The sequence below is a fragment of the Otolemur garnettii genome, unplaced genomic scaffold (assembly GCF_000181295.1).
Source record: "Otolemur garnettii isolate 467f Iridium unplaced genomic scaffold, OtoGar3 scaffold00053, whole genome shotgun sequence".
NCBI lineage: Eukaryota > Metazoa > Chordata > Mammalia > Primates > Galagidae > Otolemur > Otolemur garnettii.
In genome coordinates this window covers 7770264-7791928 of record NW_003852448.1, presented here as the reverse complement: position 1 = coordinate 7791928, position 21665 = coordinate 7770264, and the positions used below count along the sequence as shown (strand labels likewise).

Here is a 21665-nt window from a genome sequence, read left to right as displayed (position 1 = left end):
CCCTCTCAGCAGCTGGCCAGCGGACCCCCACAGCAGTTCGCACTCTCCAACTCGGCGGCCATCCGGGCCGAGATCCAGCGATTCGAGTCCGTGCATCCCAATATCTACGCCATCTATGACCTGATCGAGCGCATCGAGGATTTGGCGCTGCAGAACCAGATCCGGGAGCACGTCATCTCCATAGAGGGTGAGCGGATCCGGGGGCTGCGGTAGCCAGGGCGCGGTGGCCTCTCCAGAGCTGGCCAAGGGTGCACTGCCCGGACGGCCACGCTCTCCCTGTCGGGGGTCTTTGCTCGCCTGAGATCCGGGCCATGCGGTCTGCTGATTGGCGCTGTAGAGCGGGCTAGCAGCCTTCTCCATATCTCGTCCAGGGATACTTTGGGGCCAGGGGACACGTTTTCTGCTCTTAGTGTTCCAGGGCGCGAAGGTGATATAGCCCTGGGGGGCTGGGCCAGATCTGGTCTGGCCAGGGAGGGTGGGCGCGGTGGCGTGCCTTGGCGGGCGGGGAAGTGGGGCGGCGACCGGGGAGGCATTTCGGCCGCTGCCCAGCCTCTGCGCCGCAATGGGGCGGGGGCTTAATGCTCCGGTTAGTGGATGGCAGTCTTCCTGGGCCTAGCGCCGGTGGGCCTTAGAAGATGAGGGTGGCGCTCGTGGCGGCGTCCTCTTTCGACGTATACCCCCCACGCTGCTGAGGGCCGCGCCTGGCGTTGCGATAGCTGGAGAGGCACTGGACTGTCCATCCGCGCCTTTGCCTGGTACAGTGCGCGCCGGCCATTCGTGGCTGCTAACTCTGGGGGCAGGCGCAGGCCTGCAGGGGGCTGACTGACCTCCAGGGATGCCTCCCCACTGTTCTTTCTTTGGTCTCTTGGCTGCTGGCCTTTAAGGTGCCGGGTGCCATAGGACATGTGGGCACACTGATTGCAGAAATCCCCACTGATGTGGTAAGGGCCACTCGTAGTCACAGGCACCAGTGGCATGGTGACCTTCAAGTGCTCACAGACAGATGGGCCTTGCCTTGGGCCATCTGCTTCCTCCTTCACTTACCTGAGAAGGGGGATGCCCACCAGCAAGTGGGGGTTCTGTCTTAGTGGAAATGCAGCAAAAGCCAAGTGACATGGCTCTTCCAGATGACATAGAATTGTGGGGCCTGTCCACTTCTGGGGCCTTATAGTTAGGGCCTCACTCTCACCTCCTTGTGTGAGGCTCTCTGAGTTTCTGCACCTGAACATTACATTCTGTTTTCAGAGGTCCCCATAGCTGGGGAAGGATTTTGGGGTCTCTTGGAAGTAGGAGACCTGGTGTGAAACTAGAGTCCTGCCTTTGTGTTGTGACATTCCAGTCTGACTTTTTCTGTCCTCCCGAATCCCCCCCCCCCCTTATCTCTTTCCTCTCAAGACTGGGCTCACTGTGAACTAATTAGGTGGCAGCAAAAACTCATTAAAATGGATCTGAGTAAATGGCCTGAATCACTGCAGTGGCTGGGGACTGGGAGGAGGCATTTGTGTGAGCCTGGGGCCCCAAAGAGAAGAGATAGCCAATTTTTCCTTCTAGATCTGAAGGGAATGGGGTGGGGAGAGACACCATTTGCTGCAGCTTCACTGTCCCTTAAAGGAAGTAAAGAAATTCCTGATAAATTCCAGGAAGCTTACCTCCCCCCCCCCCTCCTTCTAGAGGGTGAAGAGACCTGGTGGGCCAGCCCAGGAAAGTGAGGGCAGAGGGCCTGCTGGTTTCTCCTTCCTAGTTTAGGCTTCTCTGTTGGGAGCTTTCTGTGATGAGAAGGCCGTGCACTTGGGTTTTTGGGTTTCTGGTTTTTTTTTTTTTGGGGATAGAGCCTCAAGCTGTCACACTGGGTAGAGTGCTGTGGCATCATAGCTCACAGCAACCTCAAACTCCTGGGCTTAAGCGATTCTCTTGCCTCAGACTCCCAAGTAGCTGGGACTATAGGCACCCGCCACAGCGCCCAGCTGTTTTCTTGTTGTAGTTGTCATTGTTGTTTTGGCAGGTCTGGGCTGGATTCGAACCTGCCAGCTCTGGTGTATGTGCCTGGTGCCTTAGCCACTTGAGCTATGGGCACCAAGCCAGGGTTTTCTCCTCATCTTAAATTCAACATGAGAAGTGGAATTCCCCCCTGCTAGAGCCCTCCCCCCAGCCAACTTCCCCTTGCTATTTGGAAATGCCCCATGGTCCCATCTGCTTGGCCTGGAAGCTCTGCATCAGTATCATGAAATCCTGGGACTTGATGTCTCATCGTCACCAGATGGACCCAGCTGCTGCTCACATGTGTATTGTCAGTTCTGCTGTCCCTCCCCTGGTCCCTGCTGCCGTGTTGCTCTCTGTGGGGCCTCCCAGGCTCTTTCCCAGAGCTGTCCTTCTTACCCACCTCACCCCTCTTGCTTCCCTATTCTGTTGTCTGAGCTTTGTTGCTGTAGGCAGGCTTCAAAAGAAAAAAAACACGCCTCCAATTTCTGCCCTGTATCCTTCCTGCCATTGGAGGCCTCTCCATCTGCCAAACTGTATTGCTTCTGTCCTGTGAAGCAGTGTCTCCCACCTTCTTTCTGCAACGAAGGAGAGGGGCTGGTTTTTGGGGGGCATTTCTGAGTTCACTCTGAGCTTGGACTGAGACTGAGTTCCCCACACCCCTACCCCCTACCCCAGACCCCTGCAGACCTGGGCTGTTATATAAACACATGTTAGAGTAGATCCTCTACTTGGGGGAGAGGGGGGCAAGCCTCTCAGTGGAAAGGGATGACATTTGCAGGCTGTGTAACAAAGCCTCCCACACTTGCTTAAGACTTCCATGAAGGGTTCATCCCTTTTCTGAAAGTGACTTGGGAGGTGCTCTCAGGACCCATTTGGCACTGAGGAAGTACAGTGGGTACTTCTATCTCCTGTCTTCTCTCCACTTCTCTCAGTCACCTCCCACCCCGTGTCCAGGGCAGGAGAAAGCAGGGTGATGGTCAGCTTTCCTGTGTTTCAGGACAGGATTTAAGAGGAAGCAGATCATTTTGGGAAGTTCCTTTCCCACCAAAGGCTAAAGAAGGAAAAAACCTGTCCATCACTTGGTCTTAGGGAATGGAGGAGCACAGCTGGGGGCTGGGACAGAGTTAGAAGGCTCCATGTACAGAACCTTTGAGCCACTCTTATGTCACTGGTGGAGAAACTGAGGCTCAGAAGGAAGGGAGCCCAGCTCTTGGCACCCAGCTCAGCACTCGCTCGCCTCCAGGCACTCCTCTGACTTGCTGGGGTCTCCTAGCTATGTCCTAGAGAGGGATGCAGTCCAGACGAGGGACCCTGGATGTGTGGAACGTAGGAGGCTGGACCAGACCAACCAAGAGTTTGGAGAAGCCGTTGGGAGAAACAGCCCCAAGGGTCTGGCAGGTGGGTGGAAAGGCCTGCTAGCTGGGTGGGTGTGCACAGGGGAGAGCTGTCCCCAGGGAGGACCTGGAACCCCAGCTCAAGGTTCCTGATGGGCATGGGGCCTGGAAGTGGATGGTCTGTTTGCCATATGGAGACTATTGTGTGTGCTGAAATGGGCTTTGTCAATTAGATGACTTGTTCAAGTTTTTCCTTTGTTTTCCTCCCTAGGGCTTAAACAAACAAAACATAACAACAGTGAAGTTCCTTTGAGTTTCAGCAACCTGTACTAGCTGGAGTGCTCTTAGCCTCACTGGCCCACTGATTCAGTTCCCAGATTGCCTGCTTGCCCTGGGCCCTGGGCTTGGTAACATCCTAAAGGGACTGAAAGAGATGCAGGCAAGCAGAGGCTAGACAGAGAAGGGGGCTGGGATGTTGGGTGGGATCTCAGCGGAGGGAGCAGTAAGAAGCCACCCTGCAGCCCACACTCTTGCTTGCACCCATCCCTCAGACCCACCTGGAGTTTTGCGTGGTGTTTCCTATTTGTTCTGCAATTTGGTCCAGGAGGATCAGAATATTGGTATGCATTTTAGAGCCAGGGGTGCTCTCTTCTGAGCTTATTTTTCCTTCTCACTGTTCCTTGGGTGGATGTTCCCTATCCTGACTGGGAATCTGCACCTGAACCCTCCTGGGCCGTCTTGGCAATTAGCTTATTAGGGAATGAGTAGTGGGGGTGGGCTTGCTTATATAGGACTTTGAACACAAGGGTTCTAGGAATTCTGAAAAAGAAGATGTCCGTGTGGGTGCTAGTAGCTGGGGAAAGCTGCGTTTGTTCCAGATACATTTATTTAGCTCCTACTGTGTGGCCCAGTTGCATGTAGCACAATGGAAAATGGGCAATCAAAGGGGAGTAGTGGGGAGAAAGGGCCAGAAGGTCTGAGTTCAGTGCACGTGGGGAGAAGAGCTCGGCCTGTAGGAGGTGCCAGTGGGGTACTGGGAGTGGGAGGAATAAAGCCCAGATTTCAGGACAGCAGGGCAAAGGTCAGACTTGAGAAGCCTCAACAAGACCTCTTTCTTGGCCGTGTACAGTGGCTCATGCCTATAATTCCAGCACTTTGGAAATCTGATGTGGGAGGATTGCTTGAAGCCAGGAGTTTCAAGACCAGTCTGGGCAACATAGCAAGACCCCATTTCTACAAAAAATTAAAAAATTTAGCTGGACATGGTGGTGTGCACCTGTCATTCCAGCTTCTAGGAGGTTCAGGCAGAAGGATCCCTTGAACTCTAGAGCTGGAGGCTGCACTAAGCTGTGATCATACCATTGTACTTCAGCCTGGGTGACAGGTGAGACCCTGTTTCAGAAAATCCCAGAAGACCTTTTCCTCAGTGTCAGAAGGGGAGATGGGAAGAGCTAACCAGCTGGATTTCACACGGTCTGACCTCATGGTCCTGTGTGGCAGGAAACCCACCCTGCCCTATCCAAGGTCACTGAGCTCTGGCTCCTCCCATGTGATGATACTGCACAAACGAAGCAATCCTTGTCCCTGTGTACCACCTGGCTCCCTTCCTATATCACTTATTTTATTCCTGTGTATCAGGCTAGGGGCTGAGCTTTCTCATGTAGAAGGCAGCAGGGTGGAAGCATACAGTGCATACAGGGGTATCCGGGGAGCAGCGAGGTGGGTGCTGTGGCCCCAGGCTGGGGCATCAAGTCGTGGGGCAACAGTGGAGGACAGGTAAGACCCCAGTGAAGGAGTTTCAATGCTTTCTTCTCTATGTATTTACTTCTATCTCTCCACATTCCCAGAAGTCCTGGTAGTCATTCCAGAAGAAATGGTACTTCATCTTGTCCTGCAGGAGCAGGGGTGTCAGGGGAGCGTTAACTCTGAGGAGGCTCATGCCAGCCCACACTGCACCGATCATTGGTGCTCCTGAGCCTTCCACCAGCTGTCAACCTGCCTCTGGCTCAGAAGAGGAGGGGGAGAGGTGGCCTTCTTGGAAAGCTTGGGGGAGCCAGACACCCCCCTGAGAATCCCTATGTCCCCATGTGGCATTGCGTGAGTGTTGCTCTTGTTCTTCTTACTAGGCAGGTAACTAGAAATGAGCCTGAAGAGTTGCTTTCTTTCTAGCTGACCTGCACCATATAGGCCAAGGGCCAGGGCAGCTGATCCTGCAGTAGAGCGTGGAGTTGACAGTGCCTGGGTCCCCTGCTGCTCTGACACTCTGCCTGCCACTTAACTGGAGATTGGAATGAGGCTTAAAGCTTTGCAGCTTACCATTTATTTTCCCAGAGAAGGTGCTTCTTTAGGTTTGCAAGTATCATCTCCAAGTGAGAGAGCCTAGGATTTAGATAAGTAACTTTCCTTGAGGCACAGTGTTGAGTGTTAGAACCAGGAATTTTACCTGGTTTTCCAACTTCAGGTCTGGTGGTGTCCCCCTTGGCAGGATGGATATAATACACTTGTGTGTGGGGGGGCACCCCCATCAGCCCTTATAAGCTGTTTCTAAAGGAAATTTTATTAAGAGTTGAATTGACCTGACTTTTTTTTTTTTTTTTTTTTTTGAGACAGAGACTCAAGCTGTCCCCTAGGATAGAGTGCCGTGGCATTACAGCTCACAGCAACCTCCAACTCCTGGCCTCAAGCGAGTCTCCTGCCTCCGCCTCCCAAGTAGCTGGGACCACAGGCGCCAGCCGCAACGCCTGGCTATTTTTTTGTTGCAGCCATCATTGTTGTTTGGCGGGCCCGGAATGGATTCGAACCCACCACCTTAGGTGTATGTGGCTGGCGCCTTAGCCACTTGAGCCACAGGCACCGAGCCGAATTGACCTGACTTTGAGTCTTAGAAACTTTTAGAGTATAATTTAAGGGTGAATTTGGACTCTTTTTCCTGCTACAGTTTTTTTCTTTTCTTCTTTTTTTTTTTTTTTGGAGACAGAGTCTCGCTTTTGTTGCCTCTGGTAGAGTGCTATGGTATCATAGCTCACAGCAACCTCTAACTTCTGGGCTCAAGCGATTCTCTTGCCTTAGCTTCCTGAGTAGCTGGGACTACAGGTGCCTGCCACAAAATGCCTGCTGTTTTTTCTTTAGAGATGGGGTCTGGCTCTAGCTCAGGCTGGTTTCGAGCATGTGGGCTTAGGCGATCCGCCCACCTTAGCCTCCCAAAGTGCTGGGATTTTAGGCGTAAGCCACTGTGCCTGGCCTATAGTTTTCTTCTGATATCTTGAATCCCCTACTGCATGGTGGCTCTCTGAAGTGTCTCTCCCTTCTGGGAATACGCGTGGCTGTAGCAAACAGTAGGCTGATACTTACTTAAGAAATGCTTCTAAAATATATTTTTGAAAATTTTCATTTAAGTATGTCTAAGTGACTAAAGTAAATATATGCTTGTTAAAACCCACTCAAGCATAAAAGGCAGTAGAAGAAACAGGCTGCTTGGGCCTACCTTCCCCCAGGTGTCTGTTGTTAGGTGCGGCCTTCTGTCTCCTATCAGCTCCTCTTTGACTGATTTGATACTACTAGTGTTTCACAGCAAAGGTGGGATTTTGTGTAAAACACTTCACTGGGAGAAGGGGAGCCAGAGAGTCATAGTTTCACAAGAGGCTCCTTTATTTGGCTACATGTTGGGCTGCTTCCTGGGCTGGGAGTTCTCATCACTGCTCTACCACTAACTGATTGTGAGACCTCGGGCAGGTCACCCCCAGCTTTGGGCCCATCTTCCTAGAGTCACATTCTGGCTGTGTCTGTGCACCTAGCTGTGATCCCCTGAGTGAACATTTGTCTGTGTCTTAGAGTCGGCTCTCTGGCCTATGGTGCAGTCAAGTGAGGACCCAAGCAGAGGTCCTGGGCCTTGTTCTGAGCCCATCTTTGTCCATGTGCCACTTTGAGATGTGCGTCCTTGGAGCCCTCAAGGAGCTTGATAATTGGAAGAGATCATATGGGAAGAGGTGAGATTTTCTGTGCCTCAGTTTCCACCTTAGGTGGAAGGGTCATAACAAAGCCACTGGCCATGTCTCTCATTTGTGTCAAGGATGGACAGGGTCCTGTGTGCAGCATGCTTAGAACAGGGCTGACATGTGGTAAGCACCTGCTGAGCATTAGTCATTATTCTGGCAGGCACAAACAAATGCTGTTTATTGTGTACCTCCTTATACACCTGTCTGATTATTCTATTTCCTTTTGACAAATTCCCAGAAGAAAACGATGAGACTCTAGGGTTGCCTGTTTTTAGGACTTTGGCTGCACATGGGCACACTGCCCTAGAGAGGCCGTTCTGATTTCCAGGGCTGGAGACAGCCTGTTCCCTGCTCCACTTCCCCACTCAGTGGGTTAAAAAAAAAAGAGCCTGTATGGTTCTCTGTTTGCTGGAAGTATGGTACAGTCTTGGTCTTGGTCAGCACTTTGGCTTCATGGCTGATATCTGTCTGAGGTTCCAGCTAAGAAGAAGACTCTGTCACCCCGACTGACACCTTGTCCTGAGCAGAGCAGATGGTACTGTCCCCTGGGCCACTGAGGAGACTGAGGTTTGTTGTCCCAACTGTACATGGCTTGGTTCTGTGTGGCTGTGTGTATTTTTGTGCCTACTCACAGGGTGTATTTTTCTCTCCTTTCTTTTCTGTTTGCTCCCTTCCTGGTCACTGTGGGAGTGCCTGCTCACTGCAGTTTCTCTTTGTCATTTAATTTGATGTTTTGATGGCTTCATACCTGAAACCTAAACTCCTAGAATGGAATTAAAACCCAGGCACAGGGAACAGGGCAGGCTCAGAGGTCTGGGCCCCCACTCAGGGCTCCTGACATGCTCCTGCTGGGACCCAGGGACATCATTTCTCTGCTGAGAGGAGTTTTTGACATACATACTACCTCATTGAAAGCCTTAGGACCTTTGAAAAGACTTGTGAAGATGTGAGGACTTGCCATCACTCTGAAGGCCCCTCTACTTGGTTATTGCTTCTAAGATCATTCTAGAATCTAGACAGTTCTACATTGGGTAAGGTAAGGTAAGGCCTGGGTTTTGTTCCTTCTCTGATGGAGCCTGTACAAGGTAGTGGTTAAGAACCCTGGCTCTGGAGCCAGACTGCCTGGATTTGAGCACTTAGGAGCTCTGTGACCGTGGGTGAGTTTCTTAATGCCTTTTGTGTCTTGGCTTCGTTTTTGGTAAAACATGGGTATAGCATAGGTGTGAGTACTACATTTGGTGTGTGTCACTGAACGTATACATGCAGTGCTTTTAGGACAGCACCAGCCCGTGGGAAGTACCCATATGGGCAGCAATTGTAGACAGTGTCTCACTTTGCTCAGGCTGGTCCAGAACTCCTGAGCTAAAGGGATCTTCCCATCTCAGCCTCCCAGAGTGCTAGGATTATAGGCATGAGCCACAGCGCCAGCCCAGCAATTGTTTCTTTCCTTTTTTTTATTTTCTAACATTATTTTTGTCATTATTAGTTTTTTTTGAGACAGAATCTCGGCAGAGTGTCATGGTGTCACAGCTCACAGCAACCTCAAACTCTTGGGCTTAAGTGATTCTCTTGCCTTAGCCTCCCAAGTAGCTAGGCCTACAGGTGCACACCACAAAGCCCAGCTATTTTTTGTTCCAGTTGTCATTTGTTGTTTAGCTGGCCCAGGCGAGGCTCAAACCCACCAGCCTCAGTGTTTGTGGCTGGCGCTGTAATCACTGTGCTACAAGCACCGAATTATTATTATTGTTTTATTGTTTGGGATTCATTGAGGGTACAAAGAATTAGGTTACACTAATTGCATTTGTTAGATAAAGTCCCTCTTATAATTATGTTCTGACCCCAAGAAGTGTGCCATACACCATGGTCCCCTATCCCCCCTCCCTTTTTCCCATCTCCCCACTTGCTCATTCCCCTACCCACCCCTTGTATTAGCTCATCTACTGCCTTCATATTAGAATAAAGTACACTGGATTCTTGCTTGCTTCTCCGTTCTTGTGATGCTTTACTAGAAGAATGTGTTCCACCTCTATCCAGGTTAATACAAATGATGTGACGTCTCTATCTCTTTTAGTGGCTGAATAGTATTCCATGGTACACAGCTTGTGAATCCATTCCTGGGCTGGTGGGCATTTAGGCTGTTTCCACATTTTGGCGATTGTAAATTAAGCTACAATAAACAGTCTAGTACAAATGTCCTTATCATAAAAGGTTTTATTTTTTTTGAGACAGAGTCTCAGTTGCTCTCAGTAGAATGCCATAGCTTCACAGCTCACAGCAACCTCAAACTCTTGGGCTTAAGTGATTCTCTTGCCTCAGCCTCCCAAGTATTTGGGACTATAGGCACTCGCCACAATGCCCAGCTTTTTTTTGGTTGCAGTTGTCATTGTTGTTTAGCAGACCCAGGTGGGGCTCAAACCCGCCAGCCTCACTGTATGTGGCCGGCGCCCTACTCACTGAGCTACAGGCACCGAGCCCATAAAAGGATTTTTTTTCTTCTAGGTAGATGCCTAGTAATGAGATTGCAGGATCAAATGGGAGGTCTAATTTAAGTTTTGAGGATTCTCCATACTTCCTTCCTTAAAGGTTATTATACCAGCAGTGTAAAAGTGTTCCCTTCTTTCCACATCCACACCAGCATCTGCAGCTTTGAGACCTTGTGATATGGGCCATTCTTGCTGCAGTTAGGTGATATCTCAGGGTAGTTTTGATTTGCATTTCTCTGATGATTAGAAATGATAAGCATTTTGGGGGAGGGATCTTACTTTGTCACCCTTGGTAGAGTGCTATGGCATCACAGCTCACAGCAACTTCAAACTCTTGGGCTCAAGCGATTCTCTTGCCTCAGCCTCCCAAGTAGCTGGGACTACAGGTGCCTGCCACATTGCCTGGCTATATTTTTAGAGATGCGGTCTCGTTCTGACTCAGGCTGGTCTCCAACTCATGAGCTCAGGCAATCCACTTGCCTTGGCCTCCCAGAATGCTGGGATTACAGGCATGAGCCACTACGCCTGGCCACATTTTTTTTTTTTTAGAAACAGAGTCTCATTTTGTTGCCCTCAATTGAGTGCTGTCATGTCATAGCTCACAGCAACCTCCTACTCTTGGGCTCAGGAGATTCTCTTGCCTCAGCCTCCCGAGTAGCTGGGACTACAGGTACCCTCCATAACACCTGGCTATTTTTAGAGGCAGGGTCTTGCTCTTGCTTAGGCTAGTCTCCAACCTGTGAGCTCAGGGCAATCCACCGGCCTTGGCCTCCCAGAGTGCTGGAATTACAGGTGTGATCCACCGCACTTGGCTGATGAGCATTATTTTGTATGTTTGGTAGCCATTCGTCAACCTGCAGCCACCTGATCTTTGATAAACCAAACATAAACATACACTGGGGAAAAGAATCATGTCATAGCTCACAGCAACCTCTAGCTCTTGGGCTTAGGTGATTCTCTTGCCTCAGCCTCCTGAGTAGCTGGGACTACAGGCGCCCACCACAACGCCCGGCTATTTTTTTGTTGCAGTTTGGCCCAGGTTGGGTTCAAACCCGCCACCCTTAGCACATGGGGCCGGCACCCTGCTCACTGAGCCATAGACGCTGCCCCGTCTGTCTTTTTTAGAGAAGGTTCTATTCATCTGTCTTGCCCAGTGATTTATGGAACTGTTGGGTCTTTTTTGTTGTTGTTGATTAATTTGAGTTCTGTATAGATCCCAGTTATTGAGTTTTTGTCAAATTTATAATATGTAAATATCTTTTCCCATTCCAAAGGTTGTCTGTTTGCTTTCGTTGTTGTTTTCCTTAGCTGTACAGAAGCCTTTTGGTTTAATTAAGTCCCAGTTGTTTATTTTTGTTGTTGTTGCAATTGGCAGGGATGACTTCTTCATAAAAGCTTTCCTGTGGCCGATATCTTCAAGTGTTTTTCCCCACACTTTCTTCGAGGGTTTTTATTGTCTCATACCTTAGATTTAAATCTTTTATCCATCTTGAATCAATTTTTGTAAGTGGTGAGAGGTATGGGTCAAGTTTCAGTCTTTCACATGTGGTTATCCAGTTCTCCCACCACCGTTTATTGAATAGGGATTCTTTCACCCAGTGTATGTTCATGTTTGGTTTATCAAAGATCAGGTGGCTGCAGGGGTTAGTTTCCTCTCATGGTTTTCTATTCAGTTCTAAATGTCATGTCTGTATTTTTTGTGCCAGTACCGTGCTGCTTTGATCACTATGGCATTGTAGTATAGCCAAAAGTCTGGTAGGGTTGATACTTTCAGCTTTGTTTTTATTGCTAAGAACTGCCTTAGCTATACAGGGTTTTTTTCTGGTTCCATACAAAATGAAGAATTTTTTTTTCTCAATCTTAAAGGCATGATGATGGTATTTTTTTTTTTTTTAAGAGACAGAGTCTCTCTTTATTGCCCTTGGTACAGTACCCTGGCTTCATAGCTCACAGCAACCTCCAACTCCTGGGCTTAGATGATTCTCTTGCCTCAGCCTCCTGAGTAGCTAGGACTACTGGCACCCACCACAATGCCCGGCTATTTTTTTAGCTGGGAAAGTCTGGTGTGTTTTTTTGTTGCAGTTTGGCCAGGGCTCTGTTCGAACCCGCCACCCTCTGTATATGGGGCCGGTGCCCTACAGACTGAGCCACAGGTGCCACCCTGATGATGGTATTTTAATGGAGATTGCATTGAATCTGTAGATTGCTTTGAGTAGTATAGACATTTTGACAATGTTGATTCTTCCCAGCCATGAGCATATGTTCTTCCATTTGTTAATATCTTTTGCTGTTTCTTTTCTTAGGGTTTTATAATTTTCTTTTAGAGTTCCTTCACCTCTTTAATTAGGTACATTCCTAGGTATGTCATTCTTTTTGAAGCTACTGTGAAGGGAATTATGTCCTTGATTAACTTCTTAGTTTGGCTGTTTTCAGTGTATACGAAGGCTATTGATTTGTGGTCATTGATTTTTTATCCTGAGACATTGCTGTATTTTTTGATCGCTTCCAGGAGTCTTGTGGTTGAGTCTTTGGGGTTCTCTAAGTATCAGATCATATCAGCAAAGAGTGAGAGTTTGACCTCTTCTGCACCCATTTGGAGGCCCTTTATTTCCTTCTCTTGACTAATTGTATTGGCTAGAACTTCTAGCACTTTGTTGAATAGTATTGGTGATAGAGGACAACCTTGTCTTGTTCCAGTTCTGAGTAGAAAAGCTTTCAGTTTTACTGCATTGAGTATAATATTACCTGTGGGTTTGTTGTAGATGGCTTCTATTTAGTTAAAGAAATGCGCCACCTATGCCTAAATTCTTAAGTGTTCTAATTAGAAAAGGAGGCTGAATTTTATGAATGCTTTTACTGCATCTGTTAAGAGGATCATATGGTCTTTGTTTTTGCTTTTGTTGATATGCATCCATGTTCATTGTTGAAATTGGTCTGAAGTTTTTTTTGTAGAGTCTTTTCCTGGTTCTGGTATCAGGGTGATGTTTGCTTCATAGAAGGTGTTGGGGAAGATTCCTTCCTTCTCAATTTTTGGAATAATTTCTGCAGTATGGGTATAAGCTCTTCTTTGATGGTTCGATAGAATTCTGGTGTGAAGCCATCTGGACCAGAGCTTTTTTTCATTGGGAGATTTTTTTATTGTTTCTTCCATCTCAGTTCTTGAAATCAGTCTGTTCAAAAGATCTGTTTCTTCTTGATTAAGTCTAGGTAGAGGATGTCATTCCAGGTATTGATCCATTTCCTCCACATTGTCAAATTTCTGGGCATAGAGTTTCTTTAGTACTTGGACATGATCTCTTGTATTTCTGTGGCATATGTTCTTATTTCCCCTTTATCGTTTCTGATTAAGGCTATTAGAGATTTTACTTTTCTGTTTCTAGTTTATCTGGCCAAAGATTTATTGATTTTATTTAGTTGTTCGAAAAACCAACCTTTTGTTTTGTTAATTTTCTGAATGATTCTTTTGTTTTCAATTTCATTAATCTCTGGTTTAATTTTGGTTACTTCTGTTGTTCTGCTGGGTTTGAGATTAGATTGTTTTTCTTTTTTCAATTCCATAAGATAGTTCATGATGTTGATGCACTCTCTTTGTGTTTTTCAAATGTAGGCATCTAATGTGATAATTTTCCCTCTTAAGACAGCTTTTGCTGTATCTTGCAAGTTTTGGGATATAGGTGTCTTTATTGTTATGTTTGAGGAATTTAATGATTTTCTCTTTTATCTTTTCCTGAGCCCAACTATCATTCAGCATAAGGTTGTTTAATTTCCAAGTCATTGTGTGAGAATGAATGTTGCTGTTGGAGTTGAGTTCCACTTTTATTGCCTTGTGGTCTGAGAAGATACAAAGTATAATTTCTAGGCCAGGTGCCCTGGCTCACTCCTATAGTCCTATCACTCTGGGAGGCCAAGGTAGGTAGAATGCCTAAGCTCATAGGTTCAAGACCAGCCTAAGTAAGAGCGAGACCCCGCCTCTAAAAATAGCTGGGCATTGTGGTAGGCACCTGTAGTCCCAGCTACTTGGGAGACTGAGGTAAGAGAATCACTTGAGCCCAAGAGTTTGAGGTTGCTGTGAGCTATGATGCTAAAGCTCTGTACCAAGGGTGACAAGTGAGACTCTGTCTAAAAAAAAAAAAGGGCATAATTTCTTTTAATTTTGCTGAGGTTTGATTTGTATCTTAGGATGTGGTCGATTTTGGAGTACTATGGGCTGATGAGAAAAATGTATATTCCTTAGCTTTGGGATGGTGTGTTCTGTATATGTTTACTAATCCCATTTGTTCTAGGGTCACATTTAAGTCCTTTGTATTTCTGTTTAGAGGATCTGTCCATATCCCATCAAAGGGATGTTAAAGTCCCCAACTATTATGGTGTTATGGGATATTGTATTGCTTAGACCCACCAAGGTCTGTTTCATGTTTCATAAATCTGGGAGCATTTAGGTCTGCTGCATAAGTATTTAAAATTGAAATATCTTCTTGTGTATTGTTCTTCTGACCAGTATTAAGAGTCCATTTTTGTCTTTTTTAACTTTAATTGCTTTAAATCCGCTTATATCTGAAAGTAAGATTGCAACCCGTCCTTTCTTCTCATTTCCATTTGCTTGAAATACTGTTTTCCATCTTTTAACCCTGAGTCTTGATTTGTCCTTCAATGCTAGGTGTGTCTCCTGGAGACAATATGTGGATGGCTTGTGCTTTTTTATCCAGTCCGCCAGCCTGTGCCTCTACAATGGTGAATTTAGTCCATTGAGATTTATTGAGATAATTAATAAGTATAGTGGAGTTCTGTTCATCTTATTTTGTGAAAGTCCGGTGTGTCATTTTATCCTTTGCACCATTGTGGAAGCTAAATTTTGACTTTTTGCTTGTGGTCTATTGTGGTTGTCAGTGTTGAGAATAGGTCTAAACATTTCCTGTAGAGCTAGTCTTGTTGTGGCGAATTTCCTCAGTGCTTGTATATCTTGTATATATTTGACTTCTCCATCAATTTTGACGCTTAGTTTATCAGGATATGGAATTCTGGGCTGAAAATTGTTTTGTTTAAGAATGCTGAAGGTAGATGACCATGCTCTTCTGGCTTGGAAGGTTTCATTTGAAAAGTCTGCTGTCATTCTAATGGCTCTGCCTCTGTAGGTCAGTTGGTGCTTACTCCTGGCTGCTTGTAGATTTTTTTCTTTCATCTTGACTTTGGACAGAATCATTCCACAGTATCTTGGAGAGGCTCTGTTTTGAGTTTAGATGACCCAGAGTTAGATATCCATCTGAGAAGAGTGCATTGGGGTTTTTAGTAAAACTTGGGAAGTTTTCATTTATGATAGTCTCCAGTAGGGCTTCCATTTCCTTTGGGACAATCTTCTTCCCCTTCAGAAATTCCTATTATTCATATGTTCGAATGCTTCATGGAGTCTTACAGTTCTATAAGTGCATGTTCTTCTTTCTATCTCTTCTTCTCTGCCTCTTTAACTAACTGGGTTCACTTGAAAACTTTATCCTTTATCTCTGAGATTCTTTCTTCTCCATGGTCTAACCTATTTTTGATACTTTCTACTGCATCTTTAATTCCCTGATTGTCTCCTTCATTTCTTTAAGCTCTACCATATCCTCCCTATATTCTCATATCTCTTGTCCAACTTTTGGTTCTGTCTTTCCATTTTCTTGTCCATTCCTTTTATTGTCTTTACCATCCACATTTTAAATCCCTTTCTGTCAAGTCCATTAATTCTTTATAGGTAGAGTCTTCTGCAGTAGCTGCCTCATGGTCCCTTGAGGGAGTTCCTCTGTTTTGGTTTTTCATGTTGCCTGAATTTTTCTATTGGTTTCTTCTTGTGTCTTTTTTCTTCTTGTTCACCTCCTTTTTTTTTTTTTTTAAATTTTTTTTGAGACAGAGCCTCAAGCTATCCCCCTGGGTAGAGTGCCATGGCATCACACTCACAGCAACCTCCAACTCCTGGGCTCAAGCGAGTCTCCTGCCTCAGCCTCCCAAGCAGCTGGGACTACAGGCGCCCACCACAACGCCTGGCCATTTTTTGGTTGCAGCCATCATTGTTGTTTGGCGGGCCCAGGCTGGGGATTTGAACTCGCCACCTTAGGTGTATGTGGCTGGCGCCTTAGCCGCTTGAGCCACAGGCGCCGAGCCAGTTCACCTCCTTTTTTTTTGAGACAGAGTCTCACTTTGTCGCCCTTAGTAGAGTGCTGTGGCATGACACAGCTCTCAGCAACCTCCAACTCCTGGGCTTAGGTGATTCTCTTGTCTCAGCGTCCTGAGTAGCTGGGACTACAGGCACCTGCCACAACACCCAGCTATTTTTTTGTTACAGTTTGGCCGGGGCCGGTGCCCTACCCACTGAGCCACAGGTGCTGCCCTCTTCTTGTTCATCTCCTTGTCCTCCTTTTTCTTTCTTTTCTTTTCTTTTTTTCTTTTTTGCAGTTTTTGGCCAGGGCTAGGTTTGAACCTGCCACCTCCAACATATGGGGCTGTTGCCCTACTCCTTTGAGCCATAGGCGCTGCCCCTTGTTCTCCTTTTTCCTTCTTACTGCCTCCTTTGTTTCAAACAGAAGTCCTTGCTCTTGATGACAATATATTGCAATATGTTTCCAGAACACCAGGTGGTGCTGTGGTTTTTTTAGGAGACACAGAGCACAGCCAGCAACCTTTGTGGTCCCTATTCCAAACTTAGTTGCCTTTGGTGATCACCTGATTGTTTTCTCAGCATTCAGACCCTAACAGGTTGGGATCTAAAAGCTCCCAAGAATCCTTCAGGGGCAGGTCTCATAGTGACCCCTGATTCCAGTTCCAGTGTGGTGTGGGAATCCTTCAGCCTGTCCCCAAGAGTGGAGTTCTGATCCTGGCAGCCATAATTAAGATGTTCTTTAGGCTCCTGCTAAGACCTCCCAACCTTACCACGATGGCAGTCTCCCTAGCCATTGAGACCTTCTCAATATGGCTGCCTTGTGAGCCACCAAACCTGTGGCAAATCCACTCCAACTAGCATTCAAATCTGGTTGCTATATACTATTCAAGTCCTCCCACTCTTCCAAGCTTTCTACTCAACACAAAATTTCCCCCAACAACTGATAACTCCAGAAAGGGTTCCTCCTGTCCCAGACCTCCGTGGGGAGCCATTGATCCCAGCAATTCACAATCACTTCCCTAATTTATCAGATTTCCACTGCTCCAGATCATATGTTGTATCCAGCTCACCATGTCTTTGCTGTGCTCCCTGAGCTATGACTCTGGGCAAGTTCTCTGTGCCAGGTATGGCTGGGTTCTCTCTTTTTCCCTAGTCGTTCTAGGACAGCTCAGGTGAACAATTCTTCTGGTCTGCCATCTTGCTCTGCACCCTCCCCAGTGCTTCTTTCTTTTTTTTCTTTTTTTGAGACAGAGTCTCAAGCTGTCACCCTGGCTAGAGTGCTGTGGCGTCACAGGTCACAGAAACCTCAGACTCTTAGACTTAAGTGATTCTCTAGCCTCAGCCTCCCAAGTAGCTGGGACTACAGGCGCCCACCACAGTGCCTGGCTATTTCATTTGTCATTGTTGTTTTAGGTGGCCCAGGCTGGTATTGAACCTGCCAGCCTCTGTGTATGTGGCTGGTGCCCTACCCACTGAGCTATGGGTGCCGCCCCCAGCAGTTGTTTTTTGACTCATCACCACTGCCTTCCAGGCTGTGGTGCATTGAGGACTGAGTAAGGTCATGTGTATGGGTGTGCCTCACATGGCACTGTGTGTGCTGAAACCCAGCTTGGGAACTGTATGAAGGCAAAGTTTGGGTACTTTGGAATAGCCAGCAAGGTCCACAGACAGAGGGCCAATTTGACTTTTGTTTGAGGTTCCAGCTAATGAGCATGGGCCCCAAGGCCAGAGGTTATCACAAGGGGTCTACATATTCACACATGTACCCAGTATTATCTTTATTATTTTGCCTGTTGATAAAGTTTCTTCTTTTTTTTTTTTTTTTTTTTTGAGACAGAGCCTCAAGCTGTCCCCCTGGGTAGAGTGCCGTGGCATTACAGCTCACAGCAACCTCCAACTCCTGGGCTCAAGCGAGTCTCCTGGCTCCGCCACCCAAGTAGCTGGGACCACAGGCGCCCGCCACAACGCCTGGCTATTTTTTGGTTGCAGCCGTCATTGTTGTTTGGCGGGTCCAGGCTGGGGATTCGAACCCGCCACCTTAGGTGTACGTGGCTGGCGCCTTAGCCGGTTGAGCTATAGGCGCCGAGCCAAGTTTCTTCTTTAATTCGGTACTGTTCAATAGACATAGGTGAGTCACATGTGTAAATTTAAATTTTTAAGTAGTCATATGGAATAAGTAAAAAAAAAAAGTGAAATTAATTTTAATAATGTTTCTTTCTTTTTTTTTTTTTTTTTGAGATAGAGTTTCTATCACCCTGACTGGAGTGTAGTGGTATTATCATAGCTCATAGCAACCTCAAACTCCTGGGCTCGAGGAATGTTCCTGCCTTAGCTTCCTAAGTAACTGGGACTACAGGTACATTCTACTATGCCCAGCTAATTTTTCCTTCTTTCTTTCTTTCTTTCTTTCTTTTTTTTGGCTGGGGCCGGGTTTGAACCCACCACCTCTGGTATATGGGGCCAGCACCCTACTCCTTTGAGCCACAGGCACCGCCCTAATTTTTCTATTTATTTATAGAGACAGGGACTTGTGTTGCCCAGGCTGGCCTTGAACTCCTAGAGTCAAAGGATCCTCCACCTCAGTCTCCCTAGTAGCTGGGCCTACCAGTGCAAGCCATCACCACCAGCTAACAAATCCTTTTAAAGTATGACTAAATTTACAGTAGTGTTTTGTCCCTGTGTATTTTCTTACAACCTGAAAGGATGACTATGGTATGGGGCAGTCATATTTAATAATGTTCAGGAGTTCTCCTGTACCCAGTTTGGGAACTGTGATTCTGTTCATAGAGGGCAGATGGGGACAGTCAGGCCTTCCTCTTGGAGAAGACAAAGTCAGAGTCTTGGTTACCTGTTAGGGTCTTCCTAGCGAAGGGATGGTCACAGGCCTTGGTCAACAAAAGTTATGATATTTCCTCACTCCATCCTGGCATTTTAGGCAAGGGCTTTTTTGTGAGGTTTTTTTTTTTTGGAGACAGAGTCTCACTTTGTCACCCTTGGTAGAGTGCTGTGGCGTCACAGCTCACAGCAACCTCAAACTTTTGGGCTCAAGTGATTCTTTTGCCTCAGCCTCCCGAGTAGCTGGGTCTATAGGCACCAGCCACAACGCCCGGCTATTTTTAGCGACGACGTCTTGCTTTTTCTCAAGCTGGTCTCGAACCTGTGAACTCAGGCATTCCACATGCCTTGGTCTCCCAGTATGCTAGGATTACAGGCGTGAGCCACTTCACCTGGCCTGGAGGTTTTGTGTTTGTAGTTTCTCCTTAACTTATGCTAAGTGATACATATAATAGCAGGAAGTTTGTGAGCAGAGATGGACCCTGGGAAGATGTGTGGCACAGAAGAAAGGCTCTTTTGCCTGGGGTTGCTTCCTGGCCAAGAACTGGAGAGACCCCCTTGACTGGAGGATGAGGTGACCATGGACCATTTGTGGGAAGGAGCCTCTTATGGTGCAGCAGTGGTCAGTGCTGGATCCCATTTGTGACTCCCCCTTGTGGACATCAGGAAGGACCCTAGGCTTTGTTGGGAGCAGCATGGAGTCCGAGGGGTGGTTTGTACCAGGCAGCCCTTTGCTTTCTGCATGTCCTTTGTAACATCTCAGATGTCACATCAGAGCTGGGACATCCCAAGACTATCCAGTCCAGCTGGGAGAGGACAGATGTGGTCATCTTGGGAGGCTCTAGTTTCCCCTCAGTTTTATCACTGTTTTGGAGGAAGATGTCATCCTGACCCTGTTCTCTCATCACATGCTGGACAATGTGGAGGCTCAGCTGCCTGGAAGGGGCTGGGTGAGAGGTGCTGCCTGAGTCCACCTGGCACCCTGTAATTCTCTGCCTGGGTCCTGAGCAGTGCAAAAGCCCCGAGGGACATATTGCTATCCCTTTTACACGGGGGAGGAATGATCTCACAAAAGCTAAGTAGTTGTAAGGGCTTGCTTGGCAAGCTGGGTTTTAAATGGGGCTCTGTCAGGCCTTTTCACCCTGCATGGGACCAGACACCTTGTTTGGGAGGCTCTGCTTTCCCCCTGGAGCCTGGACTGGGCTGGCTGGGTGCCTGCCCTCATAGGTCACCACTGAAGCCTTCTCTGACCTGATCCCCTGTGACCTAGAGCACTTGCTGCCTCCCAGGGTGGCATTTGTCATGTGCTAATGTTCCCTGGTGGACACAGAGCCCTGTCCCATGTGGAGCAGTTGGGCCACTCCCAGATCCTCAGCACAGCACCAGGCCTGGCCCAGTGAGGCCATGAATGTCCACAGAGCCTCCTGCCTCTGTATTGGGTCAGAAGCACTAGCTCAGGGCTCTTGCCTGGCTGTGGGGTACCTCCCAGGCCGGATGCAGATAGGGATTGGGACTGTCAGGCAGGTACTTGAGGAAGGGGCTTTGAGCTCCTCAAAGCAGGGACTTGTAGTAATGTCCCCTCATGGGCCAATGAGACAGTCTGCTTTACTGTGGACCAAATGGTCTCCTTCTGAGGCAGATGTGTCTCTGGCAGAAGTGTCAGAAACAGGCCAGCATGGGGTCCCCTGCTTGAGTTGTGCAGAGCCTCCGAGCCACCACCCAACTCTGGCCAGACTGCTGGTACAGAGGACGGCAATGCCTTGAGCTGGGACTCAGGGAGATGCCAGGAAACACAGTGCCCTGCTGTTGAGGTCTTGCTCTGCCAGCTCAGGGCTTGGACATGCTGCCCAATTGTTTATCCAGTGAGCAAAGCCCTGAGAGCGTGGCTGCTGTTCTCCCTGTACCTGGCCCAAGTCTGGTGGAGCTGGGCAGGAGCCATGGGGTGAAGGGACTAGGTGACAATGGAAGTGGGCGCTGAGAGAGGGAAGAGGCTGTCCTGTAGCAAGGAACCCAGGCTGCATGCTCCTTCCTATCTCTGTGCAGTGGGAGCACGAGCCACACAAAGCCTCGGAGGGTCAGGTGTGCTTGGGGGGTCTGTTGAGTCCAGGTTGGGGGAAAACACTGGCATCACCCCAGGGAAGAGGTCAGAGACTGAGACCCAGACCCAAGTCCACACAGTTTCACATGACCCCTGGGAGTGGAGGGGCAGCACTGGGGCACCTCTGGAGTGCGCGGGCATCTTTGTGACACCTCCCTGCCCTGCTTCAGTTGACTCAAGCCCAACCCAGGGGCCTTAGCCGCCACCCCTGCCCCAGGCCTGGTTGAGACCACACTCTGGGAGGGCTGGGGAAGTAGGGAGGGAGGCAGAGAGCCTGGCTTTGTCCCAGGAGAGGCTGAGCCTTCTGTTCAAGTGGGAGGGTCTCAGGGAGGCTGAGAGAGATTGTCTCCATTGGTGTTTTCGAGAAACCGCCTGTCTCTCTACTCCTGGAAGGCGGGGTAGGCACTGCAGCTCAGGTGGAGGGAACCGTGGGGTAGTGTTCATGACTCTGAATCCCACAGCAGCGGTGCTCCAACCCCTTCCTTCCTAGGTACCCCCAAAACTTGATCAAGGGTAAAATAAGCAGAGCTACAGGTGATAACACTCTCCAGGCTGGGAGTCAGCCATGGGAAGGAGTCTGAGGTGAAGCCTCCTTTGCTCTGAGTGGGAGACCCGGGGTGGGTAAGGGGAACATGTAATGGTAAACTGGCAACTGGCATTGAAGGAAAATCGTGCTTACCAAAAGCAAAGAATCTTGTTTTAGGAGAATACTAAGAGTGTGTGCTGAGGCAGTGAACAGCCTTCTGCCAGTGCCCTTGGAGCCAGGTCTGCTGGCCCAACTCACACTGTGGGGCATGTTTTTTTTTTTTT

At 48.0% G+C, this 21665-nt stretch overlaps 1 protein-coding gene across 2 annotated transcripts in view; it reads left to right on the top strand.

The window, feature by feature from the left end:
- Nucleotide 1: 1 nt before the first annotated feature.
- Nucleotides 2–21665, top strand: part of AGAP3 (ArfGAP with GTPase domain, ankyrin repeat and PH domain 3) — a 64686-nt gene continuing 43022 nt past the window's right edge. For both annotated transcript variants that reach the window (XM_012806520.1, XM_012806518.2), the window contains exon 1: nucleotides 2–187. The gene's annotated coding sequence lies outside the window, so the exon portion shown is untranslated. The remainder of the gene's footprint in view (nucleotides 188–21665) is intronic.